Genomic DNA, 21,473 nt, shown 5'->3' on the forward strand with positions numbered 1-21,473 from the left:
GCTTCTTTTGGTCACCATGTCATACTGTCATACCATTACTCATATTGAGCTTGTAGTCTACAAAAGCACTCAAATCATTTTCAAGTGAATTGTTGTCTATTTGTGCCTCCCCTATCCTAAACTTGTAATACTGATTTTTTGAACTCAAGGATATGACTTTACATTTATCCCTATTAAATTTTATCCCATTACAATCAGTTCATTACTCTAATCTGTCAAGAGCATTTTGGATCCCAACTGCCATCCAATGAGTTAGCAATGCCTTCATTGTGTCATGTGAAATCTTAGTAAGTACCCTATTTATATCTTTAAATCATTGACAGAAATATCAACATCACAGGTAAGATAGCATAGTATCAGGAAGCTAAGCAGCTGAGCTCCCTTTGACAAAAATTCTTCCAACACGCCTAGAAAATCCATCAGACTGAATCCTGAAGGAGAAATTCAGAAAAAGACACTGTAAGTCCTTTGTCGAGAGGAGAAGAGAGAAGCAGAAAGGTCTGGGGAAATTATCTCACATTAGTAGGGTACACAAGTAGGCATCTAGACAAACAAAGAAGAGGGGATGGAGGAACAGCTGACACTTTAAGCTCACCATCATCTGAACTGATTAAAAAACAGAAATAATTTCATTGAAAATGGAAGGAAAGGGGCAGCTGGGTAGTGCAGTGGATAGAGCACCATCCCTGGAGTCAGGAGGACCTGAGTTCAAATCCAGCCTCAGAACTTAACACTTAATAGCTGTGTGACCCTCAGCAAGTCACTTAACCCCAATTGCCTCACAAAAAAAAAGAAAGAAAGAAAAAGGAAATGGAAGGAAAGAGAAGGGGTGAGAGGAAGGGTAGATTAAGGGAAGGATTAGTCCTAAGGAAAACAAACTCTAAGGATGCATAAAAGCTTTTGATGTTCTTTTTAAGGTGGCAAAGAATGGAAATCTGAGAGGTACCCATAAATTGGGGTTTGGTTGAACAAGTTATGGAATATAAATGTGATAGAATGGCATTATGTTATAATAAATGATGAAAGGGATGGTTTCAGAGAAACCTGGAAAGAATTGTATCATCTGATGCTGAGTGAATTGAAGAGAACCAGGGGAATAATTTATATAATGACAGAAATATGGTAAAGGCAAATAACTTTGAAAGAATTAGGAATTCAGTTGATGAATGGTTGAAGGAGATATGAATAGAGTTTTCAGAGGAAAAAGTTAAATCAATAGCTATATGAAAAAATACTTTAAACCACTAATAACTAGAGAAATGCAAATTGAAACAACTCAGAAGTCCCACCACATACCTATCAAATTAGTTTAAAGTGACATAAAAAAGGAAGTAACAAATGCTGGAGGGAGTATGGGAAAATAGATATCCTAATGCACTCTTGGTGAAACTGTGAACTAGTTCAATCATTCTGGAAAGCAATTTGTTTTGGGGGTTTTGGGGGGGTTTTTTTGGTGGGGCAATGAGGGTTAAGTGACTTGCCCAGGGTCACACAGCCAGTAAGTGTCAAGTGTCTGAGGCTGGATTTGAACTCAGGTACTCCTGAATCCAGGTGCTTTAACCACTGCGCCACCTAGCTGCCCCCCTGGAAAGCAATTTGGAACTATGCCAAGAAGCTATTTAGTTGGACATATCTTTGACCCTGCAATACCACCACTAGGTATATGTCCTGATGAGATTTTTAAAAATTATAGTAATTCTTTTTGTAATAGCAAAGAATGGGAAACTATGGGGATGCCCATCAATTGGGGAATGACTCAACAAGTTAGGATATATGAATGTGATAGAATACTTTTGTGCTATAACAAATAACCAAGGGGATAGTTTCAGAAAAAAAAACAACAACCTGGGAAGACTTGTGTGAATTAATGCAAAGTGAAATGAGAAGAACCAGAAGAACAATTCACATAGTAATAGCAATGTTATAAAGATAATCAACTTTGAAAGAATTAATTACTCTGATCAACACAATGGCCAACCACATCACTGAAGAACTCATGATAAAACATGCTGTCCACTTCTAGTTAGAGAATTGATGGACTCAGAGTACATATCAAAGTATATTTTCTTCTATTTCTTATTTTTTATTTTTTTAAAAAAGATATGGCGGGGCAGCTAGGTGGCGCAGTGGATAGAGCACCGGCCCTGGAGTCAGGAGTACCTGAGTTCAAATCCGGCCTCAGACACTTAACACTTACTAGCTGTGTGACCCTGGGCAAGTCACTTAACTCCAACTGCCTCACTAAAAAAACAAACAAAACAAACAAAAAAAAGATATGGCTAATGTAGAAATTTATTTTGCATGATTATATGTATTTATAACAATTTTATTTTTCTTTTCTTCTCAATGGATGAGGAAAGGAGAGGGAAAGGACAAAAGAGAATATTTGGAATTGAATATAATTTTTAAAAAGATCTTTTCTTAGGTTTAAAAATAAAAGGATGGGGCAGCTAGGTGGCACAGTGGATAGAGCACCAGCCCTGGATTCAGGAGGACCTGAGTTCAAATCTGGCCTCATACACTTAACAATTACTAGCTGTGTGACCCTGGGCAAGTCACTTAACCCCAATTGCCTCACCCCCCCAAAAAAAGAAAGAAACTATGGTAAATGTTTTGCCAAAATCTATGTATCCTATGTTTACATCTTTCCCTGAATTTACTTGACTTAGTAGATTCCATTCAAATAAAGTTCTACACTATATTAATTCAATTACATGGTGAGATATTTAGGGTTTATATGATTTTTGTTACTTTCAAGCACCTACATAAGCTCTAACTTCTAACAGAGTTATGCCAAATAAAGGTTTCCCCAGATCTATTATTCATAGAGAAAACTCCTTTTGCAGTTAACACTTTGGTTGCAAGTATGTGGGTGCTACTCAAGTGCTTGAAAATAGTTTGTTCTCTTAAATAGGTTAAACACCCTCTGATAATTTTGGAGGCCTCTTTATATCCCTTAGCAAACCCTTAATAGATGATGCGAAGGTAAACACCAGATCAGTTAAGGTCAAATTAGAATAAATTCCAAATAAGCAGTAGCCTAAAATAATGAGATCTCACTCTATCTACTTCTTGCAATTGTCTTTATTAATACTCCCCTCCATTAGAGCAGATAGTTGAGAGCTGAGTGTAGTTTAAAGAAAATGTTAAAATTTTAGTGCCCAAATGGATTTTACTTAAGGGGCGATTATGGTAAGAAAATGCTATAAAAATAGCACTTGCTCTTCCACAACATTACTGGTTTCCCATTGGCCTTCAAATTGTCCTGACAAATAGACTTGCCCTCCTGCAGACCTGGGATTCTATTCTGCCTCACACATCCCCAGCAAAACTGCCAGCTGAGAGCTAATTGCAGAATCTTCATTACCAGGGATGATTGAAACTATAAAAAGCACACAGCTGAATTTTCACATCCTGCTGGGGCAAGCACAAGGCCCACTCTCTCTCTCTTTCTCTCCCCTCATAGCAATTATCCTTGGCACATATGTGGACCCTTTCAAAGAATTCAGAGGTGTCCATAGATGTAATCTTACTTTTTTCGACCTCCTTGGGAGGTGAGTTGATGACAGCAGCAAGTATGATTAGCTTAATTTTACCAATGGAGAGACTGGTTTGATTCTTATCTGCTCTGGAAGCAATTTACCCCCAGTCCCAAAAGCATATGACTAACAAAGATCATAGGCATATTTCCCCATTCACAAGCCTTTGTGAACTTTTGGGGAAACCTGTTTAATCCCACAGCCCTAATTTTAGCATCATTCTTATTTCCTTCTTAGTGTGACTCTGGGCAAGTCACTTAACCCTGTTTGCCTCAGTTTCCTCATTTGTAAAATGAGCTGGAGAAGAAAATGGCAAACCACTCCAGTATCTCTGCCAAGAAAACCCAAAAATGGAGGCAGGAAGGGCCAGACATGACCGAAATGACTGAAGAACAATGCCAGGCAAGAATATTTAAGTGCTCAGTCCCAGAACAGGTTTCACCATACCAATGAAATTACAGATCCCATTTCTTCAAATTTAATTTCTCTTTTAAAAAAATCAAAGTTTAGCATGTACTAAACAAGGGGTGGAGAAAAGAAAAGATAGAGCACTGGACTTAGACTCAAGAAGACCTGAGTTTGAATCAAATTTTAGATAGCTAATAGCTATGTGAGCCTAGATAAATTTTATTATTTTATTATTGTTATTAATTTTTTGGTGGACACAGAGTCAGAAAAGGCTTGAGTTCAAATTCTACTTTAGACTCTTACTGTGAGACTCTGGGCAAGTCGCTGAAGTTCTGTTTGCCTCTGTTTCCCCATCTATAAAATGGGGGTTACAAATGGTGTCCACAAGAGGGAAGCTAGGTGGCGCAGTGGATAAAAGCATGGGCCCTGGATTCAAGAGGACCTGAGTTCAAATCCACCTTCAGACACTTGACACTTACTAGCTGTGTGACCCTAGGCAAGTCACTTAACCCTCATTGCCCCACAAAAAAAGAAAAGAAAAGAAAAGAAAAGAAATGGCAGTTACTTCCCAGAATTGTTGTAAAAATAAGATGAGATCATAAGGTGTTTTATAAACCTTTAAGTACTATGTCAATGTTAGTTGATGTTGTTGGACTTGGAGTCACAAAGACCTGAATTCAAATTCTGCCTCAGACATATGTGAGCTGGGTGACCCTGGACAAACCACTCAACCTCTCTCAGCTTCAGTTTATTTATCTGTGAAATGGGGAGAACAGCATCTATTCCCTAGGGTTGTTGTGAGGATCAAATGAAGCAATGTGTAAAGGGGCTGTGCCAACGAGAGCTAGATGGATGCTAACTCATAACAGAAATGCGGCTCTTGAGCCTATAATTCTATTTTCTATGGAGCATGGAAAGAGAGGTCATAGTTGTGGAAAATGTGGATTTCCTTTTGTGATGAAAGCAGGAAGTTCAGCTCCTGAGCTAGGGACTCTTGATGCCAGAAAAGTGTGCTGTGAAGCCCCATCTTTAGGGTGGTGATTATGGCACATGTGGGAGGGGCAAGGAATGGGTGAGAGGGATCATCAAATCATAGATTGAGAGCTGGCAGGGAGATCTGAAGACACTGAGTACCACCCTCCTCTTCCCAAGATGAGCAAACTGAGTTTCAAAATAGTTAAGTGGCTTGCCCAGGGTCACATGGCTCTAAAGTGTTTAGAGCAGAATTCAAACCCAAATCTCAAGTCCAAATCCAGCTCTCTCTGCACTACACCAGAATGTCCCTCTAGACTTGTGATTTGTTTTCTAGTATTCCCAAAAAGAATAGAATGAGAGTGGTAAGATTGGATTCTGTTTAGCTCAGTGTGTCAGAATTATGGGCAGCCGAGCATATTACTGGGCTTCTGTTTCTGCAGGAGGAGGGTGCATTGAAGCGTTCCACCCAGCAAACTAACGCACTCATCCTCGGCTGTCAGACACCTAAGCCAGGATAGGGCCCATTCTCAGCATGTTTATAGCTTGGTAGAACCTTCCCAGCCTTGCCATTTGCTAGTATAGTCTGTAAGAACCCAGATTCAGCTACCCACCATGATGAGACATTGGAGTAGGATTTTCTTGGAGGACAGTATGGGGTCGTTTGGAACCAAAAGCTGAATTCTGAGTAGTAGTGGGTGGTCACAGCACTTAGCACAGTGTCTGGCACATAGTAGGTGCTTAATAAATGCTTATTGACTGACTGCCATACAGAACAAAAGCCGACCGAGATGGGGAGAGAGAAGAGAATATTGGATTTGGCAGTAACAAGCTCTTACAACTTTGGAGTGAGCAGTTTGGGTAGAGTTTTGGGAATGGGAGCTGAATTACAGTATACTCAGTGTAGGAGTGGATGATGAGAAAAGAGGATAGATGTAGTATACCTAACATTGACCCCACCCTCTTTCTCTTAAGGCCAGGCACGTTACATTTCACCATTCTGCCAGGGTTCTCCAATATTATGAAGGAAGTTGGGGGTGGGGGAAGGTATCTAGGTTCTCTGCAAATGGCTCCGGTTCCCATCAATGTTATTCCCTCATTGTAGAGGGTGTCTCCTGTTTCCTCTCATTTCAAGTTAGCCACTAACAGAGGGATTAGCTTTTACAAAGAAATATTTACTTGAAAGGTATAATCTGTATGGGGTAAAATTCTAGCTAGTCTGTCTAAAATCTAATGAGTGGTCTCCAATAAATTATAAGCTTTCGCAAGAGTTAGGCTTTTAAGCATTTATTAAGGAGAATAAGAATTTGGTAAAGAGAGAGAGAAAAGGCCTAGATTCATCTATCTATTAAAAGGAGAGAGCATTCCTAGCTCCCTTCTCCACCAGAGTCCTCAGGAAAGATAGCGAGCCAGCGCGTCAGCCTCCCCCTTCTTCCTCCCACAAGCAAACGTCACTTCCTGACGCCAAAGAAAAGATGCATGGTCCTGCCCTCAGAGACCTTCACCTCATGGCAGAGCTTTCCTACAGTAAGTCTCCAGCAGGTGGCGTCATTCCAATTGTTACAAATCATAAACATACAAATTTACCATCTAACACAAGGGGCTTAATCTCCCACCCCATATGCCCACAGTCACTGGGGAGGAGAAAGGGATGAGGTTCATAGCTTGAGTTCCTATGAAGCAGAGTTTCAGTTCCAAGTCCAAAGCCCTTTCTAGCTCTGCAGCCAATCAATGGAGGCTTCCCTTTCCCCCATGGTAAGGAATGCAGAGGGCCTCTATATTAGGTGATCTGGGCATGCCCAGGTCAAGCCCCTCAGGAAGTCTCCACATTACCCATATTGGGCATGCTCTAAAGGCCCCTTACAGTTGTAAGCACAAATCACTTCTTAAATAAGTTTGGCACTAAAATAGAGTAGACAAATAAGTGGTAGCCAAAGAGACAACAGAATCAAATACAAAAAAAGTTGTTACTTTTGTTGTTGTTTTAAGATAGGAAGGATATCAGGCCATAAATGAGCTTCCTAAGAAAAAATATCAGGATCGAATGGATTTACAGGGGAATGCCACCAAGCATTTAAAGATCAACTCACTCCAGATCAGCTATAAAGGGCCTATGAAGGAAAATGCTATCCACATCCAGAGAAAGAAGCAATAAAAAGAAGTATGTATAGTATGGTTACACACACACACACACACACACACACACACTTGGGTCCAATGTTATAGCCTTCTCTATACCATGGGATGGGGAGGGAGGAAGAAAAAATAAAAAGTGCACAGCCAAGAACAAAAGAAGAATTAGAAAGAATCACAGAAAATGATGTGTATTAGGTCTTTTTCCAGCTGGAATCATGGTGGGAACAGAAGAAAAGAAGAAGGTACCATCTGCTCCAGAATCCCTTCTGAAAAAGTGAAAGGCTTTTACAATACTGAAGGCCAAATGCCTGAAGAACAAAGTGGCTATAAAAAAGAGAAAAAATTATCTATGAAAAAGCTAAAGCTGGGCAGCTAGGTGGTGCAGTGGATAGAACACCGGCCCTGGATTCAGGAGAACCTGAGTTCAAATCCAGCCTCAGACACTTCACCCTTACTAGCTGTGTGACCTGGGCAAGTCACTTAACTCTCATTGCCCTGCCAAAAAAAAAAAAAAAAAGCTAAAGCTTACCACAAGGAGTACAAACAGATGTACAGAAGTGAAATCCAGTTGGCTAGAATGGCATGCAAAACTGGAAACTACGTACCTGCTGAACCCAAGTTAGTTTTTGTGATCAGAATCAGAGGTATCAATGGTGTTAGCCCAAAGGTCTTCAACGGCACCTTTGTTAAGCTTAACAAGGCTTCAATTAACATGCTGAGAATTGTGGAGCCATAAATTGCATGGGGTTATCCAAACCTGAATCCTGTGAATGACTTGATTTACAAACGTGGCTATGGCAAAATCAAGAAACAGAGAATTGCTCTGACTGCTAATGCCCTTATTGCAAAATCTCTAGGTAAATATGGAATTATCTGCATGGAGGACTTGATTCATGAGATCTACACTGTTAGCAAGCACCTCAAAGCTGCCAACAACTTCTTGTGGCCCTTCAAATTATCTTCTCCTTGGAGTGGAATGAAGAAAAACACTACTCATTTTGTGGAAGGTGGAGATGCTGGTAACAGGGAAGACCGGATCAACAGGCTTATTAGAGGAATGAACTAAAGGTCGTTACCATGATTGTTTTTCCAATGGTCTGTTAATAAAAATGTCTGTGATGAAATCAATATTTGCTCTATTGGACACGTGTCTGATTAATCAGGTTATATGCTAAGTCAGATCCTTAAAGCTAAAGTTCAGGGCTGGGGACCTAAAGATAAATCCTGGAGAATAGAGAGTGGGGGGTATATTTGGTGACAAATGGATCCAAGCCACGAGGACCACATCAACATGTTGCTGCCAGACATTGCTTGGGGCAATGTACCTTACAAAAGAACATGTTTGTTGGGTAGAAGTTGCTGTAATTACCTGTGGTATGTGTAGCTGTTCTGTAGAGAACATTTTTTTAATAAAAGTATTTTATTATTTTCCAAAAAAAAAAAAGAAATAAAGAAAATGATGTGTAGTGTTTATTACATAGTCTTTCCAAAAAGGTAAACAGTGTGAAAGGGAAATCCATGGTTTTATATTGAATCCTCTTCTTAGGTTGTACTGTGTACATGGAAATGGTTTTTTTTTTTTTGTCTTTAAGTTCAAAATAAATTTAAATTTTTTTTAAAAGATAGAAGATACATGTTGAAAGTAGAAGGGAAGAATCCAACAGTAAGGAAAAGATGTTAGAGAGAAACAGGGAAAAGCTTAGAATATCTCAACCTACCATAAACATCTCTTGTATATATATCCCCTTCTCTCCACTGATCTAGTCTACCGAAGTACAAGTTCTCATCACCTCTTGCCTAATCGTTTCCAATGACCTCCTACTTGGTTTGGCGACTGGAGAGACATGAAACAGAGAGACCAAATGACCATGATTCTCCACTGCTCAATAAACTCTAGTGGCTCCCTATTACCTCAATGATCAAATATGAAGTCCTGGTTTTTTTGGATTTATAACTCTTCACAACCTTGTTGGCCCCTTTCCAATTTTTTCCACATACATTACTCTACACAAATACAGCCATACCAGCCTATTTATTGTTTCTCAAATAAAACCCTCCAACTACCCTTCTCCATGGCTTTGCACCAGCTGTCCACTGCCCCTGAAAAAGACATCAGCTATTTTTTATTACTTTATTTTTAGTTTGATTATAGGGTTAGGCTTCCTTTTTAGGAAGAGCTAGCCCTAAACTAAGCCAGACTAACATAGTAACTTGTCTAGATTACCTACGGATTATAGTGAATGAATAGATTGAGAAGACTTTCTTATTTAGTAGCAGATAATTTAGAATAAAATAATCAGAAGATTATAAGGTTTTTCAAAAGGCTAAATTTCCCTTTCTGGCAGAAAGCAGAGTTGACCAGGAGCTAAATTTCCCTTTCTGGAAGCTGGAGAAAGGTTAGCCAGAGGTTAAGTCCCCCCCCCCCCTTTTTTCTTGAGTTAGAGTCTAAGTTGGGTAATGGACTATTCTAAGGAAGATGGGGGGGGGGGTGACTGCTAAACACTGACCACAAGTTCCTCTCTCCCAGTACACTTTCTGGTTACAAAAAGTACCACCTGGAGGAAAGAAAATGTGGCATAGGATTAAGAACATCTGGGACGGGGCAGCTAGGTGGCACAGTGGATAAAGCACTGGGCCTGGATTCAGGAGAACCCGAGTTCAAAGCTGGCCTCAGACACTTGACACTTACTAGCTGTGTGACCCTAGGCAAGTCATTTAACCCTCATTGCCCTGCCCTCCCCCCAAAAAAAGACTATCTGGGAGAAGCTAAGTAGTCAGGTGGCCTGCCTTGTCCCATTGAATTATGTTCAAAACAAGTTTCTGTCATTTTTTAAACATTCCTCTTTTTTTGTTATAAAAATAATCTCTGTAAATCACTCCTTGTCTCTGAGCTCTGAAGAGTCAGGTGACCTGGTTTAATATGCAAATGCTAGCTTTGCAAATGAAATCATAGTTGGCTTGGTAACTTTGTCCTCAGTTTCCTTTTTATTTCAGATAATCATTTTTAACATCCCTCCTCACCTGTGTCTTAAGATATTTCTGTCTTCCCTGAAGACCCAACTCCCATCTATACAGTGTTGTTTTCTTTTTGGGGGGGGGGCAATGAGGGTTAAGTGACTTGCACAGGGTCACACAGCTAGTAAGTGTCAAGTGTCTGAGGCTGGACTTCAACTCAGGTCCTCCTGAATCCAGGGCTGGTGCTTTCTCCACTGTGCCACCTAGCTGCCCCCTACTCAGTGTTTATCTTGTATGTACCTGTTGTTTCTCTGGCTAGAATTTAAGGTCCTTAAGGTATAGAAACCCATTTAAAAAAACTTTTTTAGTAAAATTAAAACTATTAAGAAATAGTGTTTTTCTCTAAAGTTCATTGGAAAGGTAGATGATAGGTCAAAAGTAAAAAGTCCTTAGGGAAATGGATAGTGATATATAAATTTAAATCTCTTGTAGAGAAAAGAATTGCCTCTTCTTTGTGTCCTGAAATAATTGGTACTAAGACCCATTCTTCTCTCTTGAGAGAATATTAAGATATTGGTTGAAGATACTCCCAAAGGGAAAGGAATAGTACAGTAGGGAATGGGGTGGTGACTGTTACTCCACTATTCTGGAAGATTAAATCAGAACTATATTGTTAGCTATTGTGATCTTTTCCTTATTCAAGATTCCTATAAATGTCACCTGAAATCCTTGGCCATTCAATTAATATTAAATTTAATTAAATTGTTTCTGGAAGATTTGAGTCCAAAATGCAAACTACATCATTAATATTATTTTTGCTGTTGTTCAACAGAGATCAGGGACTGTTTTTGCCATTCTTCAGTATCCTGTACGGCTTAACACAGTACCTGGGACCTGTTGTTCAGTCATCTTCAGTCATGTCCAACTCTTTGCCACCCCATTTGGGGTTTTCTTGGCAGAGATACCGGACTGGCATGCCATTTCCTTCATTTTACAAATGAGGAAGCTGAGGCAAACAGGGTTAAGTGACTTCCCCAGGGTCACACAGCCAGTAAGTGTCTGAGGTCACTTTGAACTCAGGTCCTCCTGACCCAAGGGCTCCTCATCTATCCACCACGCCACCTGGCTGCTCCTTACCACCTGGAACATGCTAAGCACTTAATAAAGGCTTGTTTGATTGATTGACCACTCTGCCAGGCTGGTTAGTGCTATGGAAGTTTACCCTGTCACCAGCCTTTCTTCAAAATATTTTACCCATGTAATGGTCTACAATTCACAAAATTCTTTCACATCCATCATCTCATCTGATTGTCACAGCAGCACCATGAGGAAAGTAGTGTTAAGTATCCCCACTTTACAGATGTGGAAACTATAGATAAGGTTGGGTCATTTTTCTCCAGGTCACACAGCTAAATAGGAAAGTAGGGACTAGAACTTAATATAAGACGTGGTGTCTGATGTTCCTTCTCTCTCTTTTTTTTTTTCTGGGGCAATGCGGATTAAATGACTTGCCCAGGGTCACACAGCTAGTAAGTGTCAAGTGTCTGAGGTCAAATTTGAACTCAGGTCCTCCTCAATCCAGGGCTGCTGCTTTATCCACTGCACCACCTAGCTGCCCCCTGGTGTTCCTTCTCTACACCACATCACCACTAGGTTCTCTAAAGCAAAAATTTTATGGCAGGCTAGGTTTTCCCCTATTGACCATAGCATCCCACATTGACTCTCTCCTTTTCTCACCTTCCTATCATTCCACAGTCCTCTCACAACCTCCAGGTGTGCTCAGAGAATATATAGCAATATGGATGACAAGCCAATGAGCATTTCTGTGCCTCAGTTTTCTCATCTGTAAAATGAGGAGTTTTAACTCAATGGCCTCCAAGATCCCTAAATATATGAGCCTATGTTTGAAATATCAACTGCTTGGGATTATCCAAACTAGTATTTCCAATTAATGTAGAAAACTGGGAGCAGGTGTTTATATTCCTTCAGTAGTTGAGGTGAAACCAGCTTGCCCCATCCAATCAACCTCCATCTCTTCAGGGGCTGATTAGCCAGTTTGTGACTCACTATGGTCTCCTGCCTTCCTTTTGAATTCTCATCAACACCTTCACCAGAAGGGGTCCAGGCAAAAGGAGAAAAGACAGAATACAAATTCGTTCACTTTGCTATTTGTAACAGTTCTGGTCAAAGTTTTGGGAAAGGATATTATTCAATAATGTAATGTTTGAAATCATCTAGTATTTTTTTTTGCCATGTTACTGCTACAAATACTAGTTTTCCTAAGGACATCAATTTTGTTGTTGTTGTTGAGTTGTTTTTCACATCTGACTCTTCATGACCCCATCTGGGGTTTTCTTGGCAAAGATACTGGAGTGGTTTGCCATTTCCTTCTCCAGCTCATTTTACAGATGGAAACTGAGGCAAACAGGGTTAAGTGACTTGCCCAGGGTCACATAACTAGTAAGTGTCTGAGGTCACATTTGAACTCAGGAAGACGAGTCCAGGTCCAGCATTCTATCCACTGTACCACCCAGCTGCCTATTAACATTAATAATGCATAATTATATAACATGTAAAGAATTTTCATTTTTCTCACAACAATTCTCTGAGATAGACAGGGGAGGGATTATTCATCACCATTCTACAGATGGAAATTCGGAGACTCAGAAAAGTTAAATGAATTATCCAAGGTCACCTAAGTCTATGTAACAGACCAGTATTGACTCAAATCTTTTGGATCCAACATCAGTGTTCCTTCTTCTAAATAATATTACCTCTGTGACATCACTAGTTACTGCAAATAACTTTAGATTGTGAAAGGGAATGATGACCTAGCCTTATGGCTCATCCATCCCCTGTTCTCCCTCTCCTGTCAACACACACCAATTATACTTCCCAATGTACATGCATGTACCAGTCTGCATAGACAGCAGAAGAGGGAAGGAAGAAAGACTTATTGTGTCTTTTGAATCCTTATGCTGACTCACTGAAAGCTTTCTTGACAGTAAGAAGGAGGAAGCATTATTTCCCTGGCTCCATTATGAATCAGTCACTATATTGCAGTGATTCTTTCTTCTTTAGCACCCCTTAGCTCCTCCCAAGTTTTGTATGACTATTTGGGGATAATAACTATTCAGGTCACAGCCAGAGTCCACATTTAATATATTTCTCTATAGCTATGTCCATAACAGAGACACATAAATCCAATAGCAAAAGCATCTAATTAAGACATAAAGCCATGTGGATAATAAGGAAGAGAATCAAGTGGTAAAGCATTCTCTATTCCCATACACAAAAAGGTACAATTCTCTTCACTCCCAGAGGAGTTAAAAGCTAGTTCCTACAATCCCTCTGACTCTCTAACATATCAGTGTAAGGGGCTAAAATTCTAGCTATACTGTCTAAAATATCTAATGAGTGGTCGCCAATAAATTATAAGCTTTAGCAAGGGTTTAGACTTTTAAGCATTTATTAAGGACAATAAGAATTTGGTGAAGAGAGAGAAAGAGGCCTAGATTCAGCTGTCTATCTCAGGGAGCCAATGTCTCCAGTTCCTCTCCCCGATGAGGTCCTCCAGAAAGAGAGCGAGAGAGCCAGCCTCGCCTCTTCTTTGTCCCACAAGCCTCCTGTGAAACTGGGAACATCCCATCCACAAGCGCAAGCGCGCGCGCGCACACACACACACACACACACACATCCAAGCTAATTGACTGGTAGCTTTGATAGACAGTACCCACAAGCAAACGTCACTTCCTGATGTCAAGGAAAAACCACAATGCTTGTCCTCAGATGCCTTCTCCTCATGGCGGAGCTTTCCTACAGTAACTCTCCAGCAGGGGGGCGTCACTCCAATCATTACATCAGGAAGGATACAATCACTTCATAGCTCATAGTTCTAGTGGTGGGCATTCAGAGGGGTGTCATCTACCTCCAGGAATATCTTTTCCAGGAAGAGTCTCTCGAGACAGACTGAAACATAGCTGAAGTCTCTCACCTCTGCTCTGGAGTCATCATGGTCCAGATATGACAATGCATTTGGAGTGACCATGGCCATGGGTGTTTTCTCTCAGGTCAGATAAGATAAAAAACAGAATGCATTTTACAAACCTCAGCACTATAAAACTTGTAATTGTGATGATGATTGGTGACGATGACTACTATGTCTCCCTTCCCTGACAGCTGCTCCATATATCCCTTCTGTCCACGATGGAAGTACCATGATGCTTCATCCCATTCCAAGTCTTTAACCTCCTAACTCACATAGCATTCCCCCACCAATCAGAGTTCTTGGCTGGCAACATCACCACGCTGCAGCCCAATCACTGTGGCAGACAGATTCATTGACCGGTGTTTTTTCTGCCATGGGGATTATAGGAAATGAAATCTGACCACCATGAGCACTGCACCACCATCTTGTGAATTTACCATTACCTTTCCATTTCTTTTGCCACAAACCAGTCAGGCTTCCATCCCCATAGACCTGGACTAGATTAATGACTAAACTAGACTTGTCACCTCCAATCCTCTTCATTATTTACCCAGCCCTTCATACTGCTGCTAGAGCTGTCTTCTGGAAATATGACTTTAATCGAGCCATTTCCTCAATCAGAAGCCTTCAGTGGCTCCCCTTTGACAATCGAATAAAGTCCAAATTCCTTAGCCTGGCATTCAAGACTCTTCACACCGGGTCCTGATTTACCTTTGCCAATCATGGTTCAATTCACTTCAACAACATTTACTGCATTTAGTCTGTGTAGTGACTCAGCTAGATCCTAATGAGTGCAAACATGGAACAAGGTACAGTCCTTGTTCTCATGGATCTTATAATCTGGTTGGGGACAAAAAGACAAATACAGAAAAAGTAATAATGTAACATGAGCATATAGGAGAGGAATTAGGAGAGATTCAAGAAGGGAGAGAGCATTTATAACTGGAGGGATTAACACCATTTATAACCTGAACTTGGCCTGGAAGGACAGCAAGGATTTTATAGGCTAAGATTTTGGTGGTGGGAAGAGTTAATTGCAGGCACAGGTGAAATTATGTGCAGGGACACCAACATAGGGTAGGATGAGATCAAACAAGAGTAAATAGTTCTGTTTCTCTAAAAGGTGGACCATACAAAAGAGAACAGCATTCAGTGAAGTTCAAAAAGTGGGTTGGAATCCAATTTATCAGCTATTCACCTTCCTAAACTCCCTATTCAGGCGCAGCTAGGTGGTGCAATGGATAAAGCACTGGCCTTGGATTGAAATCTAGCCTCAGGCACTTGACACTTACTAGCTGTGTGACCCTGGAGCAAGTCACTTAACTCTCATTGCCCCACAGAAAACCAAAACAAAACAAAAAACTAAACTCCCTGTTCCAGTCAAAGCAGCCTAGTCTCCAATCTCCCAAATATATCATCTACTTTTGTCCATAATGTGTCTTTTTTTTTTTTGTCAGAGCAATGAGGGTTAAGTGACTTGCCCTGGGTCACACAGCTAGTAAGTGTCAAGTGCCTGAGGCTGGATTTGAACTCAGGTCCTCCTGAATCCAGGGCCAGTGCTTTATCCACTGCACCACCTAGCTGCCCCTTTTAATGTGTCCTCTTTCCTTCATATATTTGACTTATCAATTCATGAACTAATAATTGTTAAAGCGATTACTTATGTGCCATGCGATGTGCTAAGTGCTGAAGATAAAAAGAAAAAGCAAGACTAGTACCTAACCTCAAAGAGCTTTCATTGTAATTGAGGGAGGCAACAAGTAAATAAATAGATACAGAGTGATTGGAAAATAACCTTAGTGGGGAAGGCACGAGCACCTGGGGAAAACTAGAACAGGCCTCTGGCAGAGGTGGGTGACTAAGACAAATCTTAAAGACAGCCCTGATGCTCTTTAATTTAACTTCAAACCTGTCCTTATTTTCATGATAATAAGTCACTTGTTATTTAAGTACATGAAGGTAAAATGACTTTTAGTGATTCAGAATAATCTGACTAGACCCTCACTTGATTACAGAAGAATCACAGAATTACAAAAATTGGAAAGAGACCTTGGGGGCTATAGTTAATGGATACCAGAAAACAAAAACCCCTTCTACAACATTCAAAAAAAGTGGATATACAGTCTCTTTGATATCTCCAATGAAGAAAAAGCCCTTGCTTCCCAAACAAACTATTCCACTGTGGGATTAAAGACTGTGCCTGTGATTCCATTCGTGTGGGGAACTTTGAGGTAAAGACGCTCCCTAGTTTAGATGCATGCATGATTAGATTTATCTGAATGGTTATTTTATTTTATTTTTTTGGTGAGGCAATTGGGGTTAAGTGACTTGCCCAGGGTCACACAGCTAATAAGTGTCAAGTGTCTGAGGTTGGATTTGAACTCAGGTCCTCCTGACACCAGGGCCAGTGCTCTATCCACTGTGTCACCTAGCTGCCCCTGAATGATTTTTTAAAAATATTCTTACAGTTGTACTTATAGCTAGCAGGAAAGTGGTCTTGGCAAAACTCTATCATGTAAGTGAAGAACCCTCCATACCAAACTCTACTCATGGCTCTGGTGTTCTTGACATACCCTTCCAGGGGGGTGGGGTTTTGTGCATTTTGCAGTTTTCCTGTTGAGCATAAAAATTCATTTCTAATGAAGCAATTAAAAATGTGTCGGGAACACCAAAATCAAAGCTGTGTGTTTTTGTAGTTTAAATCTGTTTCTATCTGTATAGTACTCATTACATTAAAAGTAAACCAGTATTGGAAAAAAAAAAATAAAGACGCTCCCTCCATTAATTCAGGTTGACGCTCTCTTTGCAACTTAAAGTCTTAGCTGCCTTGACCACTGAGAGGTTAAATGACTTGCCCAGAGTTACACAGTAGGCAAGGATCATACGTGGGGCTCGAACACAGGTCTTCCTGGCTTTGTGGCTCTGCTTCCTTCTCACACCTTGCTGCCTCATTCCACTTTTGGATAGCTCTAATTGTTAGAAAGTTTTGTTCTATGAAAGCTAAGGAGGTGATCATTATGCTGCCTCTATCTACTGCACTCTCTATTTCTACCCTCTGGGACCCAGTAGAACAAAGCTCATCTCTTTTCCACATGATGCCAATCAAATGATTAAAGACAGTTATCATGTCCCTGCTGAGATGTGTGCTCTAGGTGCCATGCTTTAAGAGGGACAGTGATAATCTGGAGGACATTCAGAAAATGGCAACCAGAATGGGGAAAGTCTGTGAATCGGTGCTATCTTCAGATCAGTACAAGGGACTAGGCTGAGATACTGACTGTGGAAAAAAAGAAAAGAGTTAGGAAGATAGAATAGCAGTCATTTGGTGTAATGGAGAAAGCACTGGACTTGGAGTCAGGAAGACTTGACTTCAAAGCCAGACACCTACTAGCTGTACAACCCTGGAAAAATCACTTAACCTCTGCCTGCCTCAGTTTCCTCATCTGTAAAATGAGCATTTTAATAACACCTACCTCCCAGGGTTGTTGTGAGGATCAAATTAGATGTTTGTAAAGTTCTTAGTGTCTGACAAATGGTAGGGATTTAATAAATGTTTGTTTCCTCTCTTCCTTCTTCAATAATTTGAAGGAGCCTATGTGGATGAGAGATTAGTCTGCTTCTTTTTGGCCTCAGAAAGTAGAACTAGGAACAATGGGTAATGACTACAAAAAGACACATTTAGGTTTGATGTCAGGGGAAAAAAGGCATTTTTTTCTTAATAGTATACCCCCCCCTTACTAGCTGTGTGACCCTGGGCAAGTCACTTAACCCCAATTGCCTCACTAAAAAAAATTTTAAAACCCCCAAAACAAAAAAACAAACAAAAAAATAGTATATCCCCCCCAATTACTGGCAAAGAGAGTTTTCAACATTCATTTTTGTAAGATTTTGAATTCCAAATATTTCTCCCTCCCTCCCCTACCCCTCCCCAAGACAGAAAGCAATCTGATATGTGTTATATATGTACAATCATGTTAAACATATTTCCACATTAGTCATGTTGTGAAAGAAGAATCAGAACAAAAGGGAAAAAAACCCAAGAAAGAAAAAATTAAAAAAACAACAACAAATAAAGTGGAAATAGTATGTTTTGATATGCATCCAAATTCCACAGTTCTTTTTCTGGATGTGGAGAGCATTCTCCATGAGTCTTTTGGAATTGTCTTGGATCATTGTATTGCTGAGAAGAGCTAAGTCTATCACAGCTGATCACACAGCATTGCTGTTTCTGTGTATAATGTTCCCCTGATTCTGTTTATTTCACTCAACATCAGTTCATGTGAGTCTTTCCAGGTTTTTCTGAAACCTTCCTCCTCCTCATTTCTTATAGCACAATAGAATTCCATTACATTCAGATACCACAGCTTGTTTGGCCATTCCCCAATTGATGGACATCCCCTCAATTTCCAATTCCTTGCCACCACAAAAAGAGCAGCTAGAAATATTTTTGGACATGTGGGTCCTTCAGAAAAAAATTCTTAATAATCAGAACTATTCAATAATGTAATCAACTGCCCTGAGAGTTAAGGGGCCCTACCTTTCCCCCCTTAGAGAGCTCCAAACAGCAGTTAGATGGCCCTTTAATGGGCATGTTATCCTGGGAATGGATTCCTTTTCAGGTATGGATTGTACTAGATGCTTTTTTGAGGTCCTTTCCAACTCTGAAGTTCTGTGACTCTTCCCTTTTCCAGGCTAAGTGCCCCCAGTTCCCTAAAACAATCCTCATTTGACATGAATTTAAGATACTTCATCTTACTGGCTGCTCTCCTCTGGATGCTATCCAGCTTAACTATGGCACCCAGAACTGAATAAGATATTCAAGAAGTGGTCTGACCAGAGCACAATTATCACCTCCTCATTCCTAGAAACTATGCCCCTCAATGCAGTCCAAGATGGCATTAGCTCTTTTTCTCAGCTTTTCACACTGCTAACTTCTATTGAGCTTTCACTCCACTAGAAACTCCAGATCATTTTCCGGAAAATGACTGCCTAACCATGTCTCCCCCATCTTGAGTTTTTGACATTGACTTTTTTTACCCAAATTTAATACTTTACATTTTTCCTTATTAAATATCATCTTTGATTTCATTTCAGTCATTTCGGTTGTGTCCAACTCTTTGTGACTCCATTTGGAATTTTCTTGGCAAAGATTCTGGTGTAGTTCTCTATTTCCTTCTCCAGTTCATTTTATGAATGAAGAAACTGAGGCAAAGAATGTTTAGTGACTTGCCCAGGGTGACACAGCTTAGATTTGCCCAATGTTCTAGGGTGTTTACATCTTTTTCAAACCTGATTCAATCACTGATTCAACCCTGTCATCTTATTATTATCATTATCATTATTAAAGTAAGAATTAATTAAAGTAAAATTAATTAACCATATAAAAACAATAATCATAATAGCCTTCGAAGGATTAAGCTATGTTCTCATTAAGTGGTCTAGGACTTTAGGAGCTAATGACCCTTCAATATAGAGCATCTTTTTCCAGTAAGTACTAGGAACATGTGGAGTCACAGTGCATTTAGCTCCTGTCAAATCACATCTGTTTTTACTGTGGTAACTGACTATTGGAATATACATAACACTTTACAAAGGCAACTTTATTCTACACAGATCTGCCTAAATATTTAGACATAACCCACCAGTAACAGAAATGATTAAGAGTTAAAATTCAAATCACCATAGGCAAGTGTCAGCCAGAGACATATAAAGTAGGCTTTCATTGAAGCCTTGCTTTTTCATTAGCTCCTTTAGTTGACTCGTCAGCTCTGTCTAGGTGAATGAGTATCTCTTTTGTGACTTATTCAAATCTATCCAAAATTGTGTTTCTCCTTTTTTGCTCCTGGTCTCAGAATCTTGGCTAGTTCTCTGTCGGAGAATGCCCTTCTCTCAGAAAGAAACCAGGGCATGGAAGAAAATATCCTAGAGCTGTCTGTATTCACCATCCTGGTTAAATGTTTGGATGACATTATAAGATCCCTTCCAGTTTTAAATCCATGCATGATCTGAGGAATTAAGATGACATTGTCGTTATCTGTGAATTTCAGTTAACTAGCTCCATCTTTGTGTGCTTTAACATGAGGTAATGAAGTATTTTCTCTGTGTGACTGTTTACTGTATTGGTTGTAATCTGGTTTCAAATTCTACTTTAAAAGATTTCTTCTCAGGGCATCTAGGTGGTGCAGTGGATAAAGTGCCAGCCTTGGATTCAGGAGGACCTGAGTTCAAATTCAGCCTTAGACACTTGACACTTACTAGCTGTATGACCCTGGCAAGTCACTTAACCCTCATTGCCCTGGGGATGGGGGGAGTTTTCTTCTCCTAGAAGATTAGAGGCTTCCCTTTATTATGATGATATTTGTGGACTAGGTGTTTCATAATTTGATCAAGATTCCCTACACCTACATTTGTAGGTGGAATAGTGGATAGAGTACATAGAATGGTAGAATCCAGAAGACCTGAGTTTGAATGCTGCCCTAGACACTTAGGAAGTGTGTGACCCTGGACAAGCCACTTAATTGTTTTTCAACCTTAATTTCCCTATTTGTAAAAAATAAAAACAAACAAAAATTAGGGACAATAATAATATCTCCCTTTCTGGGTTCTTATGAGGATTAAATAACAAATATAAAGTACTTTTCCAGTAACTAAGTATTATATGAAAGCTAGCTATTGTTATTAAGTTTCCCTGCCCTCCCCTCACCATAACCCCCTCTCCTGCAGAACTACTGAGCACAGTCACCAGCCTAATTCTGGCCCCTGCAGAGGGACTATTTGAGTTCCTGCAGTATGGCTCCATTTCCTCCAGGGCTCCTGAGGTTTATTTCACACCATTAGACAAGGTTTCATTACAGAAAGGGGAGCCAGGAAGAGGAAGTAGGCACTTATGTGTTCCCAGGAGTGATCATCCTTGACTTTACTTTAAGGAGTCTGATGTTATTCTCATGAGCAGGGGCTCCTCACACAACCAGTATGTGTCAAATGTGGGGGTTGAAACCAGGAAGAGTTCTGGGAACTGAATTTACAGAGGAAAAATATAGTAGTCGGAGACCCATTTGGAAAAGATAGTGGAAATATAGGCCAGGTTTTGTGATCATTGGCTGCATAATATCCTAAGTGGAGGCTGGTACCAGTTAATTTTGGTCCACGCAGGAGAATATAACAAATCCCCTCGATGCCCCACATTTTCAGCACTATCACCAGGAGGAAATAAAGGGGAATGCTTCACTTAAGCAAGTCCTTAAATTCTTAATGATCTCAGCCTCTCCAGACTGCGATCCTTCCAATCAACATCTCCCCAGGCAGCGGCTTTCTTAGGCAAGCTGCTTTTTTTCCAAAGCTCAGCCTTCCTCGAATCAGGAATACTCCACACAGCAGTTTCTCTCTTTCTCCAAGAGTTGTTTTCTTGAAGTCACCACCTGCCCATATAGGCAGGACTCTGAAAGGGGCTCTTGACCATTCCTCTATGCTGTTCC

The 21,473-nt window shown here is 40.2% G+C and overlaps 1 pseudogene; it reads left to right on the top strand.

Moving 5' to 3' along the window:
• Positions 1-7,249: 7,249 nt before the first annotated feature.
• On the top strand, positions 7,250-8,121 carry LOC122752642 (annotated as a pseudogene).
• The last annotated feature ends 13,352 nt before the right edge of the window (positions 8,122-21,473 follow it).

Source organism: Dromiciops gliroides, chromosome 4 (assembly GCF_019393635.1).
Source record: "Dromiciops gliroides isolate mDroGli1 chromosome 4, mDroGli1.pri, whole genome shotgun sequence".
Lineage (NCBI taxonomy): Eukaryota > Metazoa > Chordata > Mammalia > Microbiotheria > Microbiotheriidae > Dromiciops > Dromiciops gliroides.